A 26,914-nucleotide genomic window follows, 5' to 3' on the forward strand; every position below is an offset into this window, starting at 1 on the left:
CATATGCTTTTAAATAAAATGATCAAACCTTCTGATTTATTTATTTATTTACGTATTTATTTATTTATATTGTACGAAACTGAAGACAATCTTGAATGAAGAGAAATGAAAGCTACCTTACTTTTTTATTGTATTTTGAGTAAGTTCATCCACAACTTTAAACAGTTAATTATACATCTTATGTAAAAATATTTAAAAAAAACAAAAAAAAAAAAACAACTGTGTACAATTCTACCCTTATTTTATTTAGTTTTCATCCCTTCATGTAAAGGAGACTAGCTGGAATTATTCTCTATGGCTGCTTTGAGTGCCTGCAGGATGACGCATATTCCTGCCTGCACATACCTCATCTTGACTTCCTATAAACAAATACATTAATTAATAAATACACTGGATGGTTTGAAAATTTAAAAGCATACGTCTGTCATGTATTTATTACTGCATTGAGGTTTATTTATTTATGTATTTATTTGATTTCCAAAGTAGCCTAGTTTGACACATTTGAAGCTCCCTTGGGGAATAATGCAAACTAGTCTTACTTTGACATAAAGGGATGATCGGATCTTCTTCTGGTATCAGATCTTCTTGTTCCGATCGGCTTCAGGTAAAGTGAATTGTCTGCATCACAATGGGGTCATTCACAAGACAACCCTAAGCCAAACACGAAAAGAGTTGTGGTTTCGACTCAATCCCGATGGGGTTGTATTTTGACTTGGGATCCTAACATATACAGTATATGAATCCAGTTGCTCTGTCATGATGCCTGCACTGACGTGATATACAATATGAAATGATATAAAGACATTGCTGTGGTAAAACTGTCACACATGGGGTTATCGCTCCTTTGACATTATTTTTCGGGTTTAGATACACTTATATATATTTTTTTTATTTCTTAAGAAATAATGTAGCTGTTATGAAATAAATGGTGCTTTCACCTCTGCACTCACTTGATAATCCCATTCCCCCACAAGGCCCTGATTATTTTTGCAAGTCTCTGAATACACAATTAAGCAAGCCAGTTGACCCCAGACCATGTAAGAAGAACACAAAGTGTGGTACCTGAAGGGGCTTGTGTGCTTGGTATGAAAAGCTGCAACAAACTAAGCATGTTATAGGTAGTGAGATTTGTTTTATTAATACGGATACTATAAACAAAGCACCCCCAAAAAACTGAATGTGTACTCATTCCTTGCCAGAGATACTTTCACATGCAACATTCCATTTGCATTTGTCCACACCAGGCAAACTGCCAATGCCTGGATAATTGTCTGCTAGGGTACAGTACAGAACTATTCTCACTGTAATCTTTGTTGCTAAGATGATATTTAGCTTTAACTAATAGCTAATTAATAACCACTTGCTTGTTGCCTCACCTGCATTCTGGCTTCTTTTTAACTGTTGCAAAAAAAAAGTTAAGAGACACACACTTGTCTATCATATTGTCATGTGTGAGTTGGTTATTGTACAGCATATACTGAAACACTGTGACTTCCAGCAAATTACATTTTCTTTACATACTCTGGGCGTGACCATTACTTACTGTAAACACACTTTTTAGCATTAGGATTAGGGAAGTATTTACAGTTATTTATTTGTTAATCCTAAAAATTAAAAATAAGTCAGGTACTGTACTTTCTTATGATTTGTGGTTTACTATATTGGGCAAACGTCATATTAGAGTATGTAACAGGGACAACTACATTTGTATCCCATCATTTGACAGCATTTACAAGATAGGCAGTAAAGCTGTTATTATGAGATGATACATACTGTGAGTGACCCCAGCTTTGTAACCCACTCAATCACTGATCACGTTATCTCACCTGGTTACTAAAAGACACTTAAATAAAGATTTTTTGATAAATGTGATAAAACATTTTAGGTTAGAAATAACAGGTTTGCAAGAAGTAAATGTTAAACTTACCTGATGGGGAGGTGCCGGATCGCTGTTCTGCCGGTGTAGTGTTATTTTCAGGTACGTAGTGCACTGCGCTTGCTCACACATTCCTAAACAATGTCTAAACAACTTCTGCTAAGAAAGCAGGTAAGTGCCCATTCAAATCTGGTACGTTTTGCTGTTTTCGGTATTTTATATCTTTTAAAATTTAATTTATCATATTTTCCAGTCTTTTACATAGTTGTTAATGTAATTTATCATATGTTTCCACCATTAAGAAAACAGTATGCAAATATTTATCATATGCAATACATTGGGTCTTGTACATTTTTTTTTACTTTTACTTTTCTCATTTTGTCTTGTTCATTGTGAACTTTTTTTCTTTTTGGATAAATCGACTGTTTGTTTCCAGTTCAAGTCTGCAAAGACATAATGTATAATTAATGGTGAATGTACCTGTTTGACAATAGGAAAACACCCATCAAATCGTAATTGATTGCACCTGTACCAAAATCTGACAGTGTACCACTTTCAACGTGACAACGTTATGCTTTCTGACATTACGCGGGTCAAGCTTTGATACGCGTACCACATTCTGACGATGTACCACTTTCTAACACTACACCGGTACTGTGTGCCTGTAAAGAAAGAAAACATTTAGTTTTGAGCCACGGTAACTATTTGTGGGTATTGTAAGAAATAGGTGCACATATTCCTTACAATGGCATGAAGACATTGTCGGCATGTTAGTAAAAATAAACGCTCCAAAATTGTTTACTAAGTCATTATAATAAAATGCTTGTAATATTGTAACTTTCTCACTGTGTTGAATCTGCAAGCTGGTGGGATCATGGGGACAGCCATGTTGAGAGGCGTGCACACTAATGTAATGCGCCGTTCTAGCCGGGGGCGCACCTAATGGTAGTCTATGGGGGAACCATGTTTCATTGTTGCTTGATTTGTTTGTAGATATTTGTACTTGCATTGTGTATTTACATGTGGGTTAAAAGAATTTATACATTTGAGCATTTTTATATATTAAGGCCAAATAGGGTGCTATGTATATTTAAATGCAATTAAATGTCAATTTATATTTTATTAGTTTAGTCCTGGGGAGGGGCTAATGAAGTACCTGGGCTTTGGGTCATTTGGGAGGAGAAATAAGGCGAGTGAGGTGTGCTCTGACTATATAGACTGTGAGTAGATAAGGGATCTGTGTTGGGAAATCTGTGTGAAACAGCCCGGTATTTTTGTTTAAAAGTCTCCTTTTGTATTTTCTTGCTTTGCATTGAATATTGACATTCTTTTTTTTTTTTGCTGATTTATTGTTCTTTATTGTTTTGATTTATTATTCCACTGGAGACCTCTATTAAAAAACACTTTTTGGCATTTCAAAACTCGACTCCTGATTGTCTTGTGCACCCTGCATAACCACTTGACCACGATACATTACACATACGTGTGTTGTATTTGCTATTACTGGTGTGAGTTTCAGACAGACTCTGCCCATTCAGAAGCTAGAGACATTTTCACACACTATTAAATCTGATCCAAAGAGGTTAAAACCCCAAGGACTAAAGTTCCCCATAGGTGACTTAACTGATCATTTTATTAAAAGAGGGCCTTCAGCGGTTTGGGATTTGCATTTAAATCTGTGTCTCAACCATGTGATTGTGAAGATTTACTATAGCTGCGAGGCAAAACAAGGTTACCTTAAATCCGAAACAGCATTCTACATGAGGGGTACATGAGGGGTACAGACATAAAAAAAAAAACATTTCAATTAAGATTTATTTGATTTATCAACAGATGTGGTGACTTCATTATTTGTTTTACATTACGTCTTAAATACATGAGACTGCTTCACAATGTCTTTTCAAATTCTGAAGGACTACTCTACTTACATCAGGTTTCAATGCTCAGTAGAATGGATGCTGGAATAATGTGTAGAAGGTTAGACAGGGAAGGTTATCCTTTTCATAGATGAAATTGTCCTGTCATTCATTTGCTAAGCTTTACTGTGAAACTGGATTAAAAGCAGACCAACAGCTCTTCATCCCAGCAGTGTGAATACACAAGGCCAAGATTGATCTTGACCCTCCTTGCTTATTTTTCTATTACTGATAGCTGTTTTTAGACGTGACTGTAAAATACAATTTACTTTAGACACAAGGTTTACTGGAGCAAAAAGTTGACCTCTTGTTTAAAATGTATAATAAATAGAACACTGACAGTTTACGCATAAATTTGTTATTCGAAATGGCTAGCAAGACAAATGAAGGATACAAGTTTAGACTGTTTCAATTTTCTTGACATGGTATTTCAATTCATTAGCATGACAAAGCTGTACTGTTCTTTGGTATGGGTGGCATACATTAAAATGTAGATATGTTAAAAATAGATAAAATATCAAAGAAGTTGCTGTACAAAGAAATACAACAATGGCAATTCTGCAGTTACCATCATTAATACAGTGTGAGTGTATGCATATTTCTTACAGCCTTGGATACAGGCATCTGCCAAATAATAATAATAATAATAATAATAATAATAATAATAATAATAATAATAATTAGTGATGGGTACAAAGCCTCACCCGCTTCGACCCGTCTCGAACCATTAAAAGCAAACAATGTTGTGAATTGGTTCGCATGAAGCAATACATCATGTGACACAAACACCAGGAGTTCTACGGATCCTCTGAAGCTGCAGTAATCAAGCTCAATTCAGAGGTTCGGGTTCGCGTCCGCCAAGTTATATATGTAATATGCATTTTTTTTTTTTTAAATAAAAATATACATGGATGTATATGTAGAAATCTTTGCATTCAAGTATGTTTTACTGAAATGTAATAAAATAAACATTATTATTATGTTATGTTTCTATATATTATGCACTTTAAAAACACTTTTTTTTTTTAAAATGTCCAATAGGCTTTAATTGACTTGGGGTTACACTTCAAGTATGTTGTATGCTTAAAAATAATCTGTAATAATCTAGCCATCCGAGAGACACCGATGAGACACTGAACTAATTACCCATTAATGTTATGCCTAATACTAGAATGCCTATGAGTTTTGGAGAGGGGCTTCAAGTGATTCAACTACATTAGTGCAGAGCTTCAAATCATTCACAAGGTTCATTGCTTCATTGAGGCTTCAAATCATACACAGGATTCATTGCCTCAATGAGGCTTCAAATCGCTCACAGGAGCTCATTGAGGCTTCGGATCAGTCACATGATTCAGTGATTCACTACTTCAGGTGATTCAAATGACCACTGCTTCATGTGAAGCAAATAAATGATGTAACCCGCCTTGAACCATATGAAGCAAACAGTGTTCCGCATGAAGCAACACATCACGTGATCTGACTGAACCAGAATCAATACAATGCTTTGTTGAAATATAGCCTAGATTACTCCTGGAAGGCAGCATTTATTATTTCTTTCTCTTTTTTTCACTTACTTAATTAAAAAAAATATCAGCAAATATGATTCTTTTAGTTTTGCATTTTGGAAAATGTAATTATTATTTTTTTAAATCTAAAACGAGTTCTCTACATGCACACTTCCTCGGAGGAGCAGGGATTCGATCCCCGCTTGACAAGCATTTCTAATTACACGACTTACTAACTTGTTGCGCCACCGGGAAACTGGCTAACAAATGAAATATCAAATATCTTACTTGATTCAACACTAATTTCCCAGCCGAGTACATTTCCTGAGGTCAGATGTGCTTCCCTTTCTAAAGCAACATTATCGTGTTTTCGATTGTACAACCATTTTAAATTTAAAGTATGATAATGCGTATGCGTGACTGGCTTTTTTGTTGGGTAATCATATGTGTGGTTGATATATAAACAGATAGCAGAGAAATTATAAAATGTAACTTCATTTTGTAAGTCACAAATGACACTGACAGAGCCTGTAAAAAGAATGCTTTACAGTGTCTTTCGTGTACATTAGGCTACAGATCATAATTTCTAAATGCCAAGTTCCCTGCCTACCCCCGGGACAGATAAGCTGTTTACCGAGTACACACAGACAACCAAAAACCAAGTTCACACAGACTTACAGCGTTCTCAGATGGTATATGATATTTTGCCTTGTTTCAATGCTCTCTTTCTCTTTCAAACAATCTGACTTCTCACAGTACACGCCCAGTATTCCCTACCCCGGGCTGAGTAAAACCTGTCCCATTTGCCACTGGGTGATCAGCTTACACTGGGATGAGGGAACCAAAACTAAAACTCTATCCCCCGGCTGAAACACCCTCACCTGTGCTGTTCAGTTATAGTTTCTTGACTGCACTGCGTGAGCTTCTGTATTCTATTTCTCATATTAATTACATGCTCTACCACCGTCCTCCCCCCAACACACTGACCCTCCCAGTTCTCCTTAGCGATATCCAGGATTCCACGGGGCTGCCTCCCATATAATAACTCAAAGGGAGACAAGCCCGTGGAGGACTGGGGTACCTCTCTTACGGCAAACATCAAGTACGGCAACAACAATTCCCAATGTTTCCCATCTCTAGCTATTACCTTCCTTAACATAGTTTTTAGGGTCTTATTGAACCACTCTACGAGGCTGTCAGTTTGCGGGTGGTACACTGAGGTCTTTGATAGGGCACACAGCTCCTTCATAAGATTTGACACAAACAGGGTACCATGGTCAGTCAAGATCTCTTTTGGTATGCCGACACGAGTGAATAGCTGTAGCAGTTATTTTGCAATCATTTTAGAGGCAGTACCTCTCGAGCAGAATCGCTTCGGGGTACCTGGTGACATAATCCAAAATTACCAGTACAAATCCATGGCCCCGGGCTGACCGTGGCAATGGCCCGACCAGGTCCATGGCTATGCGCTCAAAAGGCACATCTATTATGGGTAGCAATTACTGCAGGGCTGGCTACAAAAACGCTTCACTTCATCATAAATGCTGGCCCAAAAAAAACTTTTCAAAATATGCTGTGTAGGTTTCTCTACACCCAGATGTGCCCCAAATAAATTGTATGAGCTAACTGCAGCACCACACTTCTAAAGGTAACTGGTACTAATAGCTGTTCTACTTTATCGAGCTCAATACGTGTCACCCTGTTGAGCAAATTGAGTTTCTGTGCCTCCCTTGGTATTGCCTTCTACAGGCACCCTATTGAGCTCTACTATGACCTTCCAGGCATTTACTAGACCATGAGGCATTTGCCTGTTCCCTGTCAAACTGAAAGTCGGGCAAACACCATTCATCCATCAGAGCCTGGTCTTGCTGATCAATAGTAATGTGGGGGTCCCCCATTTCCCCATTATCTCCTGTGAGCTACACTGTGTACTAGCCCCCTTGCTCACCCTTTTAGTACTTTCACCTACCAGTACAACCTCTTGGTCCGGAACTTGTTTAGCCCAGACACGCTTATGTGCCCTTTTCTTTTTGCGGGTTTACCTAACCTTCACACTGATCACAAATAGATTGGGGTCCGTGAATGGAAGCATTCGCTCAAAGCTCTTGTTTGGCTCAATTTCACCAACTTCCAGCAGCAGGGGGTGTCAATTTCCCCTTTACTTAAACCAAGTTACTGAAACACGGATAGTCCCTTCCCAGTATCATCTCATCAGTTTGATCTTACCAGTATTTAGGCCGAGGGCATTGTTTCGGAGGAGGGGTCCACCTGCTGCTCTTAGGGGACGTTGCTGAAGAGGCTTGAGCGAAATCTACAGTGGCGATCTGTTGCTCCACTAGGGCCACAAACTCATCAAGGTTGTATGGGTTCCCCTGACCTACCCACTTCCTGAGCAAAGCAGGCATCACTCTCAGGAACCGGTCCATCACAAGGATCTCTGGGATGCGGTTAGCTGAGTTGACCTCTGGTTGGAGCCAGCACTTGGTCAGGTGCACCAGGTCATACATTTGCAAGTGTGTGGCTTGCTCAGGGTTGTATGCCCACGAGTGAAAGCGCTGCCCCACGGATCTCCAACGTCACTTCCGCTATCGCCAGTATCTCCACCTTGAGTCGGTCGTAATCCTCTCCATTGGGAGTTCCCAAATCAAAATACGCTTTGAGTGTCGCTAATCAAAAAGGGAGCCAGACTTCAAGCCCACTGAGCTTTGGGCCTCTCGGGCTGCAATTCTCTCAAGCGCCAGCAAATATGCCTCCACATCATCTTGCGGGGTCATCTTGGATGAGAGATGGCTGGGTCTTATGGGGTTAGCCACTGACCTGGCAGCCTCTGTTGTGGAGATGCACTGTCCCATCTCCTCCCCTGCCCCTCTTTCCTTTACCAGCTCAGCCAGCAGCTCCTGAATAACTGCTTGTTGTTCTTGATGCCTCCTTTCTTGTGCATCTATTTGCTTCTGAGTTAGAGCTTGTTGAGCCGCTAGCTGCTGCTGTTGTGCAGCCATCTGCTCTTGGTGCCATCTGTCTTCAGCAGCTGAAGTTTGCATCAGAGCTCTTACCAGATCTTCCATAATATTTTTTTATATATACTGCACTTCACTTCCAGACCTGTAGGGGGTGATACAAATCCCACCGCTACCACCAGATGTAACATGGTGACTCTGTGGTGCAGTATGTTGGTGCACTAAATACACAGGCTGGAGACTTCAGATGCAGTGTAACAACACTCTCAGTGTCCTTTATTTTGAAGGCAGGTTGCAAAAATAAACGAAACACAAACAAAAAACAAACAAAAACCTATCTTCATAAGAAGATGCTAACTACACTTTATAGTCTGGTGGCCCTGCCTACCCCCGGGACAGCTAAGCTATTTATCCAGTACAAACAGACAACCAAAAACCAAGTTCACACAGACTTACAGAGTTCTCTTCTCAGATGGTATCTGGTATTTTGCCTTGTTTCAATTCTCTCTTTCACATTCTCTTTCAAACAATCCAACTCCTCACAGTACACACCCAGTAATCCCCACCCCAGGCTGGGTAAAACCTGTCCCATTTATAGGGCTCACAATTATCAAACCAGAAGCATTACATAATCCTATAACGTTTGTAGGTTGAGAGAGCCTTCTAGTGGCTCTGATATTGCTACACAGAGATACTTAGACAAACGCTGACTCCCTGTATGACCTTATTACAATATAGATAGACAGATAGATAGAACTGAAAACTTAAGTGCACTCTTACACAAACATTTTACTAAAACAACAAAAATCTAAATTCTCAGGGAAATTTTATTTGGGGTTTATTATAGAGTATAATGTATTAAAAGATTGAAAATTCCAATAACAATTGGTTTACAAAAGCTTTTTGTGGCAAATATTTTACCGAGATACAGTATACCTATCCCATACAGGTTATACATTAATGCAGTCAGCAGTTACATACAGTGCTTAAGCGAAGAACGAAATTATTTTGAAAAAGCCTAGGTGCCATCCATATTACAATACAATTGTTTGTTTTTTTTATATAGCGCCTTTCATAACAAAGTTATCACAAAGCGCTGAACAATTAAGAATAAGCCAAATCAAAAAGGTACATTTTTAACCTACTTTTAAAAATCAAAAGCAAGTCAGCCAAGCCAATACTCTCAGGGAGCAAATTCCAGTCTGGGAGCGTGATTAGAAAAAGCTCTTTCACCCATAGAGACAAGGCGGAAAGAAGGAACAGAGAGTAGACCTGAGTTAGAGGTCACCAGCTCACAGATGTAATCAGCCAAGTTCCCTACAAGCCTTATAGGTCACAAGTAGGATTTTAAACTCAATTCTCTGCTTAACAGGCAGCCAGTGTAGGATGCCAAGACAGAGATAATGTGCTGTCTTAGTTTAGTTTGTGTAAGGAGACGGGCAGCAGAGTTTTGGAGAAGCTGTAGTCATGCAATGGTAGAATCAGGAAGGCCTATAAAGAGAGAATTACAATAATCAATCCTGGACGAGACAAAAGCGTGAATCAGGATCTCTCCATCCTTTTGAGATAGCATGTGTCGAATTCTAGAAATATTCCTAAAATGAAAGTAGAAGGTTTTTGGAATCCCACGAATGTGACAGTCAAAAGACCGCTCAGGATCAAAGATAACTCCAAGATTCCTTGCTGCAGATTTAAGTTCAAGTTGATTGTCATCAAAGGACAGTAAAAAAAAAAGAGGATTTTCTCAACTGATGTCTGGATCCAATCAGCATAACCAGTTTTGTCTGAATTTAGCTGGATATAGTTGTTATTAATCCAGGATTTAATATCACTGAGACACAGGGAGAGAGCAAAAGACGCATATTTGTCAGAAGGATTAAAACATAAATACATCTGGAGTGTCATCGGCATAGAAATGAAAACCCATCTTATACAGTACTGTGCAAAAGTTTTAGGCAGGTGTGAAAAAATGCTGTAAAGTAAGAATGCTTTCAAAAATAGACATGTTAATAGATTATATTTATCAATTAACTAAATGCAAAATGAGTGAACAGAAGAAAAATCTAAATCAAATCTATATTTGGTGTGACCACCCTTTGCCTTCAAAACAGCATCTATTCTTCTAGGTACACTTGCACAAAGTCAGGGATTTTGTAGGCATATTGTCAGGTGTATGATTAAACAATTATGCCAAACAGGTGCTAATGATCATCAATTCAATATGTAGGTTGAAACACAATCATTAACTGAAACAGAAACAGCTATGTAGGAAGAATAAAACTGGGTGAGGAACAGCCAAACTCAGCTAACAAGGTGAGGTTGCTGAAGACAGTTTACTGTCAAAAGTCATACACCATGGCAAGACTGAGCACAGCAACAAGACACAAGGTAGTTATACTGCATCAGCAAGGTCTCTCCCAGGCAGAAATTTCAAGGCAGACAGGGGTTTCCAGATGTGCTGTCCAAGCTCTTTTGAAGAAGCACAAAGAAACGGGCAACGTTGAGGACCGTAGACGCAGTGATCGGCCAAGGAAACTTATTGCAGCAGATGAAAGACACATCATGCTTACTTCCCATCGCAATCGGAATATGTCCAGCAGTGCCATCAGCTCAGAATTGGCAGAAAACAGTGGGACCCTGGTACACCCATCTACTGTCCGGAGAAGTCTGGTCAGAAGTGGCCTTCATGGAAGACTTGCGGCCAAAAAGCCATACCTCCGACGTGGAAACAAGGCCAAGCGACTCAACTATGCACGAAAACACAGGAACTGGGGTGCAGAAAAATGGCAGCATGTGCTCTGGACTGATGAGTCAAAATTTGAAATATTTGGCTGTAGCAGAAGGCAATTTGTTCGCCGAAGGGCTGGAGAGCGGTACACGAATGAGTGTCTGCAGGCAACAGTGAAGCATGGTGGAGGTTCCTTGCAAGTTTGGGGCTGCATTTCTGCAAATGGAGTTGGGTATTTGGTCAGAATTAATGGTCTCCTCAATGCTGAGAAGTACAGGCAGATACTTATCCATCATGCAATACCATCAGGGAGGCATCTGATTGGCCCCAAATTTATTCTGCAGCATGACAATGACCCCAAACATACAGCGAAAGTCATTAAGAACTATCTTCAGCGTAAAGAAGAACAAGGAGTCCTGGAAGTGATGGTATGGCCCCCACAGAGCCCTGATCTCAACATCATCGAGTCTGTCTGGGATTACATGAAGAGAGAGAAGCAACTGAGGCTGCCTAAATCCACAGAAGAACTGTGGTTAGTTCTCCAAGATGTTTGGGCCAACCTACCTGCAGAGTTCCTTCAAAAACTGTGTGCAAGTGTACCTAGAAGAATTGATGCTGTTTTGAAGGCAAAGGGTGGTCACACCAAATATTGATTTGATGTAGATTTTTCTTCTGTTCACTCACTTTGCATTTTGTTAATTGATAAATATAAACTATTAACATGTCTATTTTTGAAAGCATTCTTACTTTACAGCATTTTTTCACACCTGCCTAAAACTTTTGCACAGTACTGTATTTCCGGATTACCTGCCCAAGAGGGAGCATGTAAATACTAAAAGGAAGGAGAGCTAGGACCAAACCCTGAGGAACCTCAGAGGCCACTGGCAGAGAACCTGAAGAATAGCCACCATTGTAGCAAACTGACACCTAGAGAAAAGGTAAGATTTAAACCAGTCAAGCACTGTGCCAGAGATACCAACATCGGATTTGATGTGGTCAATCAATCTCCCATGGTGTACAGTATCAAAAGCAACAGTAAGATCAAGCAGTACAAGAGACAATTTACCGCCTGTAACAGAAGATCGTTAGTCACCTTTAGCAGTGCTGTTTCAGTACTGTGTAAAAATCTAAATCCAGATTGAAATTGTTCAAAAAGATTGTTATGTTTGAGATATTCACCCAGTTGAAGAGCCACCACTCGTCCCAGCACTTTAGCGAGGAATGGCAGGTTGGAGATGGGCTTATAGTTTTCAAGGATCTCAGGATCCAGCTGGGGCTTTTTTAGCAGAGGAGTGATGACGGGGATCTTGAAAGCCTGTTAGAGATTACTGGCCAAATGACTGGCAAGCACTCACGGAGCAATTTAGTAGGCCATGGATCAAGCACACAGGTGGTTGGCTTCATGGTACTTAATAACTGCCTGACTGAAATTAAAACTTGGATGCAGCAGAATTTTCTGCAATTATTGTGTTCTCCGCACCAGCTGAGTAAAGTTGGTAGTTTTAGTTTAATCATTGGTGGGCTTGAGATTAGTCCTATGTCTGAAGTTAAACATCTAGGTGTTAAATTTGAGACTGCATTGTCTTTTGAGGCCTAGGTTAGAAATATCTGTAGAGTATCTTTTTTCATCTACAGAATATTGCTCGCTTTAGATCATCTTTGTCAATGTTTGTTGCAGAGAAACTGATACATGCCTTCATTTCATCGATAATTGACTACTGTAATGCCTTGTTTGCAGGTGTTTCCACTAATGTTCTTAATAGGTTGCAATACACTCAAAATTCTGCTGCTCAAGTTTTACAAGAAAAAGAAAGCATGTGAGCATGTTTTAGCATCTCTCCACTGGTTAACAGTTAAATATAGAATAGATTTTAAGATCTTGCTGCTGACCTTTAAGGCCTTGAATAGCCCGGGTCCATCTTACATCAAGGAACTGCATTGCTGCTACATTCCTCAACGCAACTTGTGTTCAGCTAAAAATGATCTCCTTTCTATGCCAAAATTAAGAACTATTGGGGATCGTGCCTTTTGCTCTTTTGGCCCTTCATCTCTGGAACTCCCTTCCAAGGTCTATCAGGGACTCAGAGTCTGTGTATGTTTAAATTGCACCTCAAGACCCATTTTTATTCATTGGCTTATGCACTGTATAGTTTTTATTGTATTGTTGTATGTATATTTATGTTTTTTTTCATGTATTTTAAAAAAATATATAAAGCGCTTTGGGATTTCTTTTAATGAAAGGTGCTAAACAAAATAAATAAATAAAAATATTATTATTATTATTATTATTATTATTATTATTATTAGTCGACTGAGAGAGGAGAAACAGACTGAAAAGACTCAAATTTAACAATGTCTGGACTTGAAGTACATGTCGACGTTGGGACAACTGCTGAGAGGGCTTTGATAGAAGTCACCTTATCACTGAAGAAAGAAAAAAAAACTTCAATTTCTAAACTGAGGCAGGAACAACAGAACCAAAATTACCTGCAGGGTGTAATATATTATTGTCTTAAACAGAAAAGCTGGATTCCTTTTGTTTGAGGTGATCAAGGAAGAGAAGTAGGTGGTTTTAGCAAAAGAGAGAGAAGACCTGTAAAGAGATTGGTGTGCCTTAAATGAGATGTAATGGACTTGGAGCCTAGATTCTTTTGTTCTTGGAGAGCAGTCATATACCAGGGCAGCAGTGAGCCAAGGAAAGCTGTTTTTTTCTTTTTCTAACAGGTGCTACAGAGTTAGTAATGCTAGTGTACATTGACTGCAGTCACAAGGCAGGAGATGGGTTATAGTACTGGAGACGACTGGATGGCATTAATAAAACCAGAAGGAGTTAATAACCTCTAGGGCAGTGGTTCTCAATCCTGGTCCTGGGGGACCACTGCTCTGTTTTTTTTTTCCAACCAAGCTCTCAATTACTTAATTGAACCCTTAATTGAACTAATAATTACCTTATTTTGACTTTTTAAATATCTTTTTATATCATTTTATACCTAAATTGAAATCTCCATCTGTTTAAAATAATTAAAAAGCTCAGATTAGGCAAATTATTAGTTCAATTATGCAATTGAGAGCTTGGTTGGAACAAAAACCAGCAGGACAGTGGTCCCCCAGGACCAGGATTGAGAACCACTGCTCCAGGGGCTACAATTGGCAGTGAAACAGACTGTGGAGGGAGAGGAACAGCAAGGTTAAACATAAACATACAGTGATTACAAAGTTTATGTTAAAATAATGTATGGAATGGTTAATTGAACCATCTTAACATCAATCCAAGTCTTAAAGGTAGTTCATTATTTCAATATACAGTGCCTAAACCCGTTATAGCCCTTCAAGACAGCTATGGCCAACAGTTTTGCATCACCTAGAATTTTAGGATTGAGACATAATTAAAAGAAAAAATAAATAAAAAAAGATACTTTTGCAATATCATTTTGGAGTTTCTGTGATTACATGGTAATCAAAATAAAAGATCTAAATTATGTTCATATATATATATAGTGCCTTGCATAAGTATTCACCCCCCCTTGGACTTTTCCACATTTTGTAGTGTTACAACCTGGAATTAAAATGGATTTAAATATGATTTTTTGTCACTGATCTACACAAAATAGACCATAATGTCGAAGTGGGGAAAAAAAACTACATATTTTTCAAAATTATTTACAAATAAAAAACTGAAAAGTCTTGATTGCATAAGTATTCACCCCCTTTGCTGTGACACCCCTAAATAAGCTCTGGTGCAACGAATTGCCTTCAGAAGTCACATAATTAGTTGAATGGAGTCTACCTGTGTGCAATTAAAGTGTCACATGATCTCAGATTAAATACACCTGTTTCTGGAAGGCCCCAGAGTTTGTTAGAGCATATCTAAACAAACAGCATCATGAAGACCAAGGAGCTATCAAAACAAGTCTGGGATAAAGTTCTGGAGAAGCACCAATCAGGGTTGGGTTATAAAAAAATATACCAAACTTTGAACATCCCCCGGAGCACCGTTAAATCCATTATTAAAAAATGGAAAGAATATTGCACAACCGCGACTCTGCCTAGAGAAGGCCATCCACCAAAACTCAGTGACCAGGTAAGGAGGTGTGGCAGGATGGCTTACAGTGGTGAGGTGTGGTGACGTCACGGACCAGGAAATACCAGAAACAAAATAATGGGCGGGTGAAGCTGAACGCTACTGTGGTCAGCGTATTTATTAATAAACAAAACAAACGATTTGAACAAAACAACAAAACAGAAACCAAAGGGCACATTGGCCAAACAAATAAACAGAAACAAGTATATCTAAATATAGTAATTGTTTGTTTTATTCTCCTCGCTCTCTCTCTCCGCTCCCCGTACTCTCTACACTCTCCTCGCAACACGGACAGCTGCACGTTCTTATACTCTGGCCGAGGGGTTAACTAGCTGTTAATTATCTTATTAACTCTCGGCCACAGTCTGCACGCATTTAGTAAGGATGCGTGACTGTCAGCTAGTTAAATAATCAGTAGCTGATCAGCCACGCATCCTCACAAGGTTTTTAAAATATAAAAACAACGACAAATATGCGGCACTTTGAACTGCGCCGCAAACAAAAATACAAATAATAATAAATAAATATATAGGGGCGGGACACTCCGCCACAGGAGGGCATTAGTCAGAGAAGCAACCAAGAGGCCAATGGTAACTCTGAAGGAGCTGGAGAAATCCACAGCTGAGATGGGAGAAACCGTCCATGGGACAATTATAACCCGGATGCTCCACAAAGCTGGGCTTTATGGAAGAGTGGCGAGAAGAAAGCCATTGCTGAAAAAAACCCATATCAAATCCCATTTGGATTTTGCCAAAAGGCATGTGGGAGACACAGCAAACATGTGGAAAAAGGTTCTCTGGTCTGATGAGACCAAAATTGAACTTTTTGGCCTTGGCACAAAACGCTATATGTGGCGCAAAGCCAACACTGCTCATCACCCTGAGAACACCATCCCCACGGTGAAGCATGGTGGTGGCAGCATCATGTTATAGGGATGATTTTCATCGATTGGGAAACTGGTCAGGATTGAGGGCAAGATGGATGGAGCCAAATACAGGGAAATTCTAGAGGAAAACCTGTTTCAGTCTGCAAGAGACCTGGGACTGGGGCGGAGGTTCACCTTCCAGCAGGACAATGACCCTAAACACACAGCCAAAGCTACACTGGAGGTTTAAAAACAAGAACCTGAATGTCTTAGAATGGCCCAGTCAAAGCCCAGACCTCAATCCGATTGAGAATCTGTGGCAAGACTTGAAAATTGCTGTTTACCAACGGTCCCCATCCAACTTGACAGAGCTTGAGCAATTTTGTCAAGAAGAATGGGCAAAAATTGCAGGATCCAGATGTGCAAAGCTGGTAGAGACTTACCCAAAAAGACTCACAGCTGTAATTGCTGCCAAAGGTGCTTCTACCAAGTATTGACTCAGGGAGGTGAATACTTTTGCAACCAACAAATGTCTTTTTTTGTTTAATTAACTTTTGTGTCACAATAAAAAATATTTTGCACCTTCAAAGTGTTAAGTATGTTGTGTAAATCAAATGGTAAAAATCCCAATTAAATCCATTTCAATCCCAGGTTGTAACACTACAAATGTGGAAAAGTCCAAGGCGGGTGAATACTTATGCAAGGCACTGTATATATATATATATATTCATATATATATATATATATATATATATATATATATATATATATATATATATATATATGAACATAATTTAGATCTTTTATTTACCATGTAATCGTAGAAACTCCAAAATGATATTGCAAAAGTATACCAGAGGCCATAATAGTAGTACAGTATTTCATGTTAGATTTCTAAATGTCACATTTTTCAATTTTTGTCAGTTTTTTGTTAGGATATGGAAAGCGGCATGTAATTCAATATATTAATGTAACACTGTTCAGCAGGTTTCATTCGAATTTAAGAAGCAAAATTAGTTAATTATATAGGGTTATGCAAAACTTTTGGCCTTAGCTGTAGAATCGACCACCCCTTTTTCAAGTTTGTTAAAAAATTGCACTGTCCACAAAGAATACAGGTCTATTAAATCCTCTTCTCCCCATTGTATTTCATCAACTTCAGTCATGAGGCAGATCTCATGTTCTATGAAAATTACACATTTTCCAGGGAGTATAGTAAAAGATGCAGAAGATTGTTATCCTCAAAATATATACTAATTACTACTTTTCCGGGATGAGAGAACCTCATTTTGACCTTATCTTTTTAGCTTCCATGTGTAATATCTGCATTTCGGCCTTGAATATTGCAAGTGAGTGTCTTAACATCTATGCAAAAGAAAGGGGCATGTCTGCATTTCTGGTTCTAAAGATTTTAACCTTGTTAGGGAATGTTAACAAAAGTCTTCATGATGATTTCTTCTGTCTTATCACTGCTTTCAGCACTTATTTTATCTTTAGTCTCATAATTAAACTTAAACATTATTTTAAAAAATGTCCAGCTTTTTGTGTTGCCCTGATAATAACACATACTATCACACAATCACTTTACAGTTAGTTGCTGTAAAATAAATACACAAACAACACTGTTCTTTTCCTTTCCTTGTCTCGCTCATTTTAAATGTATGTCTGTAAACCCACATCCACAAACATTTTATAATGTTCATTTACCAAGGTAATTTTCTATCAGGACATAAATGAGTTTGTGACTCAGATGTGAATGCCTAATTATTAGCTGATTAACATATTGGTTGCATATTGTAACGTGCTATCACCTCCATTGTAGAAACAGGGGAAACAGGATTAGGAACCCGCCTGCCTATAGCACATTAGGGGGGTCTTGATTGACAAGTGGGGGTCCCATGAGTGTTTTCGCGGGTTTAATATGGGATTATGATAGGGGATTGACTCTCGTTGGCGGGATAAGAGAATGATTATATAGGGGTGCGTGGGGTTAGCCCCGGCAGAGCTGAGCTAATTGTAACTTTCCGGTACACTGTTAGAGTGGGCTGGCACAGTGTAAACAGTTAAAGGGCAATAAATATTTCTTTGTACCTGAACAATGTGGTCCTGGGTGCCTCTGTGGGGTCAGTCAATGGGGAACGCTACAATATATTGGTTGCAATTTGAGAATTAAATACGCTAATTGATAAAGTAAACTAAAATAAACTAATGTAGCTCATAGAGAGAGTTTTTTTTTTATTGACATTCAAGACAATTTTAATATTCACAGGTATAGCCACTCCATGTCTGATTAGGAGAACAGTAGATATTACATATGTGTTATGGTTATTTTTGGGCAACAGTGCCATACGACATCAAGAAAGCAAACTGCTGATGATATTGATGTTGCATGAATATAAATTTAAGAAAATGCAAGTACAAATACATAGAAATAAGCTTATGCTTGTTTTGCAAAATTGGATTGGTTCAATAAATAAATAAACTGTCCTCAAAAGGCTAAAGAGAGGGTAATAAACAGGACTTAGTGTTGACGACTCCTATAATATCATAAAATTCCAATAAAATCAATTTGGTGTAATTTAAAATGTAAATCTAGGGGTATGTATAGTTTTTTACTAATGGAAGCAAACTTACAGAAATGCCTGTTTTTAGAATTTTTTAAGTTGGCATAATATTTGTAAATCATTTGTGTTTTCTCAGCTTAAAAGTTAAAAAATGTTTTTAAATTATGTTTTCATTCATGTATTTTTTCAAAGAGGAAACAAAAAGCTGAAAGCAGCAACATAACGTCTAACAAAACAATAACATAAATGTAATGGAAAAACAAAACGAGAAACAAAGATGATTGCAGTGATTCAATACAAATACTGCTTGAGGATGTGAATGAGTTTGCATGAGCTGTTTAAAATTCTGTCCATGAATCACCCTTGCCACAGGATCGATTGCGATTATTCTAGGACTCAGTTACTCTTTGCAGAAATTGCACGGTCTTATATGTTGTTTTAATTTTGCTTGTCTGGAAGGTTTCACCAATGAAGTTTTAAAATGACAGTTTGGTTTACACAGAACAGTGCAGCCATAGGAATTTTGACTCATAATGTCAATATTTTCTTAGACAAATGACAGCCAATTCATTTGCTCCTGTCATTCAACTGCGCTCATTCAAACTTGAAATATGTATCCCCATGATGTTTGTCATTCTTTATATGGATTTAAAACATACAGTTTTGAAAGAATGTTACATGAAATATGTATTTTCATTTTAAAACATGATATCTGGTACAACACTAGGTTAAATAATTATTAGTTTACAAGTCATACTTTTACCTTGCACCTGGGTCATTTCACCTGGAAGATGAAATTGTGCCCAGCCCTTAACCTGCTTCCAGAAGACACTGCTGAGGTGAAATGGTCAAGGAAGTAAAGCAGTGACAGACTTCAAGGTACAGTAAGGCAAGCAAACTGGGAACTTTCTTAAGCTTGCTGTAGATACCTGTTTTAAAATGAAAATATATTGCTGTAGCAAAAACTGCACATTTGAGCGAATGGAAGTTTATAGCATTATTTTGTTACAATTACTTTTACAGCAAAAAGATCTTTCACAACGTCTATAGCCAGCATATATTTGTGTCTGTTGATTTTACAAGTTGCACCAGTATCAAATGGGAAATCAATAGTCAGTAAGTCATTTGCATTCGTTTTAACGCTGCTGTTGCTGCTTGGGCAATAATAGCTTACATTTCAATAAGATTAATGTTATTTAATAGTGAGCTAAATATACCATTTAAAGTATTTAACCATAATCCATTTTTTTTACAACTAACCTGCAATGAGTGAACAATCTATTTTCAAAACTAATGAAAATTATTGTCAGCAATATTTAATAACCTTTAACCTTTCTCTAATCAAATGATGAATACATACATGTACTATATATCTACCCCTACTCATCTGTTGTAGGCATGAATAAATCAACCTAAAGGCGACTGCAAACCAGATCAGTTTATTTTTCTGAATTTAACGTATTCAATTATCGTATACATAATTTAACAAACATCTACAGTACATTTTTCATTGTACCTTGCATAACACATCTGTATTTGTCATACAAAAGTGATGTGTTGATTTCTGTATCCAATGTTACTTGCCTTAAAACGACTGCAGCGTAACGGATCCAACCTTAATCAACAAAAAAGAGTTTGGGACTGCCAATAGGGGTCTAGTTGTTGAAGCTGACACCCTGGGATCCTTCAAGAAGCTGCTTGATGAGATTCCGGGTTAAATAAGCTACTAACAACCAAACGAGCAAGATGGGCCGAATGGCCTCCTCTCGTTTGTAAACTTTGTGTTCTGAGTATAAGTCTATCTATAGTGGCTTGGGAGTAACAGCAAAGTGGGATAAGAGAGAAATAATACAGAACTTGTAGAAAAAAATGAGGACTGAGAAGGATTGTAAGCATGAGGAAACCTGGAAATAAGAAGATATGAAGAGGCCTGGAAATACTATCAAATATGCTCCCCAGGCCTGACCTGTGGAAGATGGAAGAGCAAATAATCCAATTTTGTCTGTGTTCTGTTTCTGGGTCTTGTCAGCACTAGCTGATTTGCAGCACTATGGGGTAAAGAGGATGACAGTTGTGCCCTATGTGATACAAAAGCTGCTTTGTAACATATTTTGTCAAATTGCAGTCTGGTTTGGGGTCAGAGGCTATATGCTGTCGATGGAAATATGATGAGGTACTGAATAAATGTATTTATCCTGGGGAGTGAAAAGATTTAAGATTTGTACTCATTTAGCCAATTGTGATGGTAAATTGATTAAATACAAAGAGATTTGATACATGGGTCTTTCATTTCACAACTACATTCAACTGCATATAGCAAAGGCTGAACTAGATACATTGTTATTAATTGAAAATGAGTGATTTGCGTTAAGATTCTTTTTTAGTGTAAATGAACATATTATGCTTGTTTATTATTATGCATTACAGGGATAATTAATGTTCAAAACTCTCCTTTGTTTATGTTTAACAGAGCCATCAGAAAAGCCTCCTAACAATTGTAGTAGTGTTAATGTATATTATTAAGTTTAAGAAAGTTTTTTATGTAAGATTGGAATATGCGCTTAACTCCGGTTAAAACTACATTTCTTGGTTGAGTAAAGGAAACGAGTCTATAGCAACCATTTAGTATTTTATTGTAAAGCACAATTATGTTTTAACAGTTTAAAAGAAACAAGTCTAGATAGTGTTTTAGTGTTAATTACATTTTATTTCTACGATGTGTCTGTGTTCTGTGGCAGTGAGATATGCGCATCAATGTGAATGACAGGCTGCTGCTGGGGGGTCATGCCAAATTTTTCTCCCCTCCCCCTACAAAAAATATATTAACAAATATTATTAATACATGTTAAAAACAACAAAACAACATCTCTAGTGCCTGTGTCTGTAAAAAGAGAAAATATTTGTCAAAATTTGTCAAAGGTTTGGGTTTTTCAGAGCATTACAGTTATGTGCTGCTTCTCATTTATAGTCGTGATTAGTCACATCTGTTTTTCTCCCATTTCTGAACTGTGGTATTCTTTAGCATATCAAAAAATACGGGGGTCTGATCAGCATTTCTGATCTGTCCAAGCTGGTACTGTTTGTTAGAAACACTGAAATTGTAAAAGCTTCTCATTGAATTCCTCAGGAAGCTAACGATGCTTCTTTGAAAATGGCTGCCTGTGTGTCATGGATGATTCGAGGTCGGGCATTAATGTTTTGGTTCGTCTTCATCTTCGTCACATTGCTGCTTGTGTGTTCGGGAAGTGATATCTTTGTTCGTCTTTTCTCGGCAGTCACGGGGAGGGGCGGGGTACTAGTAACATCATTCCATGAGTCAAAATGCATCAAGGGAAAAATTGAAGAAATACACCTTCTTATCTCCTGTAATTCCGTTGAAAATCTTGTGTTAAGAAATGCATGTCATACTACATGAAAACTAACAACACAAATGCCAATGAAATTATAATAGCTATGTATTCCAAACAGAAGATAAAGAAAAAAAAAGTTTTGCATAGAAAAAATTAACTGGCCCAATATACGCTTTGTGATTTTTAATTCTAGATTTTTTAGTATTTTTTAAGTGGAAAGCTTTAAAAGACACAGGTCATTAATGTAATTTTTATTATAATGTATTGTTTTTGTAATTGTTCTTACATCACTCACTCTTTGTGTTATTATATACTGAGCATCAAAAGAAATGTATCACTTATATTTGAGCATCAAAAGAAACTTAACACTTACATTTGGATAAAATTCACTAGATGTGATCGAAAAATGACAAACTCTGTTTTAGAGCAGGTGCAGTGACTTTTTATTGTGCTGATTGATTAACAATTTACATCACGAAGATGCTGCAAAATGATCTGTCGATCTTGGGCAGGTGTTGTGACTCTTGGTCTCCCAGTTCATGGCCTGTCACTGACAGAGTGTGTCTGGTTATACTGTCTCGCTAGGTTTGAAATTGCTGGCTATGAGCACCCAAGACGGCGAGCCACAGTATGCTGCCCTAGTCCAGCTTCCAACATGCCGATTGCATGAGGGTGCTGCACTCTTGCCAGATGTGGCATACTGTTTTTTTCTGTGATTTTCTTTATTGCTTTTATTCAAGCTTGCAATTCAACAGCTGAAATCACTCCATATCCAGTGTCCAATCAACTGTCTCACTAATTAGGTGATTAAGTGCATATGCTTCAGTCATAGTCAATCAAGCGTGTCATGGTCAAGGATGAATGATCGAGTGATTAAAAAGAAACCAAAAACATTTATCAAAGTCCATCATTTATATACCTGATTTTCTTTCCGAAAATAAATGTGTTATAATAGTGATAAGTTTATTTTGATGTTCGGTATACATATCACAGTTATCATACTGTATGACACAAGTAGGAATAATCAACTAGATCATTCATTGCATACTGTAAACAATAATTATACAATCAACCTCATTGTTACACTGCTGAGTTAGACACAGTTGAATCACAGCCCTCTGCAAAGTCTCATTAAAGGAGTATGTTTATTTCACGGGGCGGGAGGCAGGCTACCTGTAGTAATGTCGTCTGACTTCTCGGAGAGCTGCCCACAGTTAGGCCCAAGCCCTTGGCAGGACAAGGTCCGTGTCGTGGTGAAATCACCACCACAGTTAGGTGTGACAGCGTCGTGGTGAGGCAACCTCCAAGGCTGGGCGCACGGCACCCTCACAGACATAGTTTTAGTAAAGATTGAATACATATAGAAAAGGGGTCCCCGTCTTTTGGGGGACCCGACATACACAAGGGATCCCCATCTCTTGGGGGATCCGACATACGAAAGAGAGGTATCCATCTCTTGGGGGGCCCCATACATAAATAGAGGATCGAGAACCTGAAAGAAAGGGAGAAAAGGGGGAACTTAATGATGTGAATTATAGACTACCAAAGCTGGGACGGAGACGCACCCCCAGAGAACCAGAAACAAGAAGGAAGCCTTGGGTTACGAAGGGAGAGCTCCTACAGCGAGGTTTAGCAAGAATAAGCTTAGCCCCTCAGATTGCGAGGGTAGTGATAGATCAAGAGATGCTAAAAGGTTGGGTTTGGCCGGGGGTCCCCTCTGACTCATGGAGGACCCTCCAGCTGAGGTAAAGGAAGCAGAGCTTAACCAAGGGTTGGAGAAAGATCTGTTGCAGCTTTAACATCTTTTTCATTGTTATTTTGTAAAAACACAACCATGAGCAATTGCCAGAATTGGGGGTAACAGGAAAATTATTTTGTCAATTTAATGAGAGGAATAATATTACAGCTACTTTCCGTAAGTTTGTCTCATTACCTTTTCTCTGTTGTACACTGACATTAGGGTCTTAAAGCCACTGTTCATTTCTCTGTTGAAGTAATAAGGGAGTTAAAGTGGTAAGGGAGATGTAAAACTGAAATTGAAATTACAGACGTGATGAACAATACATACAATTCAATTTTATTAACTTATTAACTTTATTAACATTAATGTGCCTCCTTTTGTAGTCATGACATTTTTTTGGCTTTTTTTTTTTTCACATGAATTCAAGATATACAACCCTAATGGCTGGTACATGTCCAGTAGTTTTTCATGGTTTGATCTCAGGTGGACAATTTAATTGATTTATAACTACAACAGAGGGAGATTAGGAAACAACATTGGACTAGATGTGAAATATCTGCATATCCCACAAAGGTAATAAATTAAACAGTAAAACTGATTTCAAAGCATTGGTTAGCCCTTTAAGAATTTTTTTACCTTTTTCAATTGATCTATTGGTGGATCTCAATAACCCAGTGGTAAGAAAATCAATAAAAACTATTAATATTTTGTCTGTAGTGTATTTTTTCTGTATATGTAAGTAGGTGAGGATCCTCTTTTATTGTTTTAAAGGACAATTGAATAGGTCCCCAAGAGAAAAATAATAAAATAGAGGTTTAATTTCAGTGTATATTGTAGGATTATAAACATTTGGTATTACCTTCCATTTTATGGTGTTGTTGATCAGATAATTCTAAGAAAAATGTATGGTTCGCATGTTTGGTGACTTTTGTTTGTAAAAACGGTTCAATGTAAATCAAAGTAAAACCCCATTTGAAAGGATTTTCTGCTTAGAATGACATAATCTGTAACTAGTGTGAGCAGGGTATGTCATCTCATTTTACAGCACTTTAATAGGGTTGACCTGGCGACATGCTCTGTTTGTGAAAGCAGAGCCTGTAGAGTTCATATGCAGCTTTTTGGATTCAACCAAAATGTAGAATATATTTTTGAGATGTATGTTATTAATCAATGTTAAATATGTAAAATATGTATATACACACACACACACACACACACACATATATATATACATATATGTATTTCATAACCCCTCTGAAAAAAGTCATTTAAAGCCACCTTTATAGATATGAACACATTTTGTGAAAGAAATGAGGTGTCATTCCATTTGATATAAAAAGAAAATTCAAGAATAGATGATTTATCATGAATCACATCTATGAGTTTGTTATAGCATCAGACATCTGGGAGTATTTAAGTGTTTTAAAAGAATGTGGAGCTTCCTAAAGCTTGCAACAGTAGATCTTAGATGAGGGGAAAAGGAACCGCTGTTCCATACTGAAGAATTTGTTAAAATTCAAAAAATGTCTCTATTTGCTAACAATGTTAATGTCAACGACTGTTATTTGATTACAGATTGAAGGTCATTGACTTTACTCAGAGTAATTGATAACTGACTTCTAGTGCTTGACTGCCTGGCAGCAGGGTGACTGGGTCCTGGCTCTAAACTCATGTTTGTTAGCAAGATGATTGTTCCCTGACTCATGTACAGAACTGCATTGTTGGAGGTTGATGGGTCCCTGGGTGAAGGATTCATTTAGCTTTAGAACATATGTATGGGTGCATAGTGAGTGGCCCCTTGCAATGAAGCTGTGCTTAAGTCAGGCACACAGATAAATCTTTAGAAACCCTGTAAGGAGCTTATGACAGAAGTATTTTTTATTGGTAGCTAGCTCAAGGCGGACACATCAAAAACAATCTGAAGACACTTGTGACTTATAAGTCTTGCTTTATTCATTGCTGCATGCAAATAAATGTTCCCAGTGCAGCAGCCCTAGTGCTAATGTATCTATATTATCTGCTCACTTCAAAAGCTGATTGAAAGCCCAGCCCTTTACAAAGCTGTGAGAACAAAAGCTAGTATGACTCATGAAGGTCATGATTACCTTATCACAAAAACTGAATTTTATTTAAAAATCCAATTATTTGAAATATTGGACCTATTCATTAATTATAATAAACTTAAAGCTCATTTTGATAAATAAAATACAAGTTGGTTTTAAGGAGAGGATTTAGCTTATTTTTGTATACTAAAGCACTCTTTTCTTTGTGTGAACTAAAAACACAGGTGGACATTTCCACTATTGAGCTGCACTTCTGTCCAACAAGTAGACAGCACCACTGTAACTGCATGTCAAATCTTTTTTTGTGCTTCTGTTTTTATACTGTACTCCCTGTTAAATATATAGTGGACTCCAAAGCTGTATATTTAAAGACAAATATTTAGTTTTTGGCATTAAATCCTGTTTACTTCAAATGGATTATATGGACTATTTAAACTAAGGGAGGTTAACAGTGTCTGCTAATCAAAATGGTCAATAGCACCTACTTGTAATACAAGATGGCAGATATTCTATTCAACTCATTGGCATTGTATTGCATAGTACATTTGTGGATGGCACTTCATGGTTAACTTGTATTAGTTTCACAAAAGATCAGTAACAGTTTCAATTATTTTACTTTAGATTTTGGTATTTCTGGAAGTAACATATATATATATATATATATATATATATATATATATATATATATATAATTTAGTCTTAATAATTGAACAATCCTAATAATATTCAGAACACTAAGATGAGCCAGTTGCAGCACAAACATACGTTAATTTGCATTTTCCTTGTGACAGTTTGCAAAGTATACATGTTGTTGTATGTTCTAAGAGAAAATATGTTAATAAAGAGAGCCGCAATATACTAATTTAATTATTTGTTGTGTCATCTTAGCAAGCTCTTTAGCATTGCGAGAGTCGGGAAACTTTTATAAATAATGAAAGGCAGTTTAATCCCATCAGATTCTATAGTGGGGCCTCTACCTTCGCCCTCAGATACAAATGTGTTTGTATAAAAAAGCTTTTCATAATCGTACAGTTAGCCCCTCGCTAAACTGGACATGCTTGTCTGACATAAGGAGGTGTCTGGTTTTTAAAAAAATACAATACAATCGCACACACATACATTTATAGTGTTCAATGTATTTTAAATATAGAAATCATTGCACTGAAATAACACTAATGTGTTTTGGGCAGGCTACACATTACATGATGTAAAAATATAAATCTGTACAGTAGGACTACACAGTATACAGTACAGTAGTAAAGTCAAAT

At 37.6% G+C, this 26,914-nt stretch overlaps 1 protein-coding gene across 1 annotated transcript in view; it reads left to right on the forward strand.

Annotated features, from left to right (window-relative positions):
* LOC117402922 (CUB and sushi domain-containing protein 1-like) overlaps positions 1–26,914 on the forward strand; it is a 778,430-nt gene that overhangs the window by 79,071 nt on the left and 672,445 nt on the right. The gene's annotated exons all lie outside the window — the stretch shown is intronic.

This window comes from Acipenser ruthenus, chromosome 5, assembly GCF_902713425.1.
Source record: "Acipenser ruthenus chromosome 5, fAciRut3.2 maternal haplotype, whole genome shotgun sequence".
In the NCBI taxonomy this organism is placed as follows: Eukaryota; Metazoa; Chordata; class Actinopteri; order Acipenseriformes; family Acipenseridae; genus Acipenser; species Acipenser ruthenus.